Here is a 2845-nt window from a genome sequence, read left to right as displayed (position 1 = left end):
TGAGAATAAGGCTTTGGTAATGGGTGCCAAATGTCAACGTTGCAGTGCATCCCACTTCATTCAGAGTTAGAAGCATTATTATGGGCGATGAAGTGTATCCGTTCCAGAGGGATTCATTGCCGGAGATTCGAGACGGATTCTGTAGAGTTATTAGCGATGGTGCAAGCTCCGGAGGAGTGGCCGGTTTTCTCAACGCTTCTGGAGGAGTTTCAGGTGCTTAGTGTCTCATTGCCTCCTTTCACCCTTATCAAGATCCCAAGGACGTTAAATGTGAAGGTTGATTGCTTAGCTCGTTCTTCTAGAGTGTTAGTTTCAGAATCGTTTTTTGTAAACAATTTTCTACCAGTTTGAGCAACCAATTGAGGAGTTTTATTTTAATTAATTAATGTGAGGTTGAAAAAAAAACAACCTTCAATATATCCTCACTGGCCACTGGTTTGAATTTTTTACATCATGATTCGGATCTGCCATCGCTGGTAGCCATTTTGATAAACAAAATTAGAGATTTCAAGTAGGATCGGATACACTAAACTATGTCTAGCGATGGTTATATTTATAGTGGAGGTCAGCGGTTCCATCAATAAGATAAATGCAATTGATACCATATTTTCATAACAAAATTATTATTTTCGTTTCTATATTTACGATTTTTTAATTGAAAATGTCTATGATTTGGTGATGGTAATTAATCTTGTGTGCACATTTGGTAAGTATATAATATTTTTTTTACGATTTTGAATTTGAATGGATCCTATTGACTCATATCCTAAACAATTCAAAATACGGTTAATATTTAAGTTTGTAATTGTTAAGATTCGGATTTGGAAAGTTTGAAATGCTAATTATTGAAAAGATCTCACATATGGTTAGTATTTGTTGATTGCATATCTTTATATCTGTTATAGTATTTGATAATAAATAAAGATTACGATTTTTCAAAGATTTCCTTAAATTGATTAAATTCATTTTTACAAAAAAAAGTCTGTAGGAAATTTCTCTGTTTGGCTCTGATTGGATACAAAAATATTGTTAAACTAGGATTTACTCCGTGGTGTACCACGGTTTATTCGTTTTCATAAATCATTTAAATAGGTTTGTATACTAACATAATCAGGTTTTTTAGTTAGTTAATATAAATATTATAATATTATATATATGTTGTTGTATTTACAAAATTTATCCCATAACTAATTTCTTTGTTTTGTAATATCAATGTTACACTGTTATATAAATTTTGGTGTTTTTACAATAATTAACAGTACTTGTTAATAAAATTATATGGGTTGACTTTGAAAGAACAATAAATATGTGTACTTTTAAAAATACAATGAACTATGATTAAAATCAAATTTGCTAAAATAACTATATGAATAAATTACATCAGTATTTGTAAATATATTTATATTTTAAATAAATATAAGTTTTTTTATTGTTAATATATCTATATGTCCGTAACATTATTAAACCAAAATAGATTATATTTAATTTATTAGGAACAATAACCTTTATACAATTTTCACAAACACAAAATATAAAAAATACTTGTTGGTTCTCCATGTTAGTAAATCCTAAATAGTAACCAACCATGTATGCCAACTTCAACGGGTTGTCTCGTCTCCAAGTAAATAATCCACCTGCCATACACAAATCAGTTGATGGATCGGTTTGGACTCACACCAAAGATTACAAAAGTTCCCAATACTTGAGTATATAATTGAGTATATAGAGATACAAAAGTTCACACGACAAATGCAAATACCTTAAAACCCACAGAAGCAATTATAGTTAATGCTCTAGAGTCAAGATTGAAATTAAATGAAAAAAACTGCCACATGATTTATTAAACGAAGAATGACATATATATCACGGTTTCACCTCATACGCAAAACTTAAGAAATGAAATCAATGACAAAATGTGTTTTTTTTTCTTTTTGTGTTTGTTTACCGTAATGGCTAGTTGGAGGGTTAACAAAGTGTTTATAATGTTTAAGAAATTTTTTAGGGTTTTGTCTGAGTTAGTAGAAAAATATTGAAAGATCTTTAATTTAAATATTTCAGAATAGTTGATTAGGTATATGCTATTATTATGCTCATATGTAATTAATTTTGTTACTATATGATGTCAAAAGATCTTTAATTTTGATTTAGTTGATTGTGTTGCTACTTTTAAGGAACTTGTATATTGGATTAATAATCTGGAGAGTCAATAGCCTACTGTGAAATCTTAACAAATATGCTCATATGCTTGATAATTAATACTGTTGTAAATCATTTGGAGCGGATCTCCATAACCGGCCTATTCACATGTCCAAGTGCACAAGGCCCATTGGCCCTCTTCTCTAATTCTAAGTCGGTTTAGGAATCCCATTGTACTTAGGACTTTAACCTTTACTATATAATGTACTATTCGATTGAATCATTAATAATACAAGAGAAAACATCCTTCGAGTTTCTCTACTTTCACAACACGTTATCAGCACGAGTTTGCCCTAAAATCCAACTGAGAAAAATCCCTAAAACCCTAAAGCAGCCGCACAACATCCTTTGTTCATCCAAGCTCTCAACCGGATCAAGTTCGTGGTTATTCAAGCTCGGCGATCGGTTCTACGTACGTGATCAAGTTTTGTTCGTGACTAGTCAGAGGTTCATGATCAAACTCAAGGTATATCCGAGGTCTTTAGCTCCCGGATCAATTCCAATCAACCCCAAACGGTGTAAGGTATAAATCGAATTCATCGGACAAATATTCGAACCTGGTCTTAAATATATTAGAACCCTAAAATCTACAATTACACAATCAACAAATCAAAACCCTAAAGTTCTAAATTCTAGAAAACCCTAAACC

This window comes from Camelina sativa, chromosome 11, assembly GCF_000633955.1.
Source record: "Camelina sativa cultivar DH55 chromosome 11, Cs, whole genome shotgun sequence".
NCBI classification, from domain to species: Eukaryota; Viridiplantae; Streptophyta; class Magnoliopsida; order Brassicales; family Brassicaceae; genus Camelina; species Camelina sativa.
The sequence above is the reverse complement of the archived record's forward strand: the minus strand, read 5'-3'. Positions refer to the sequence as shown.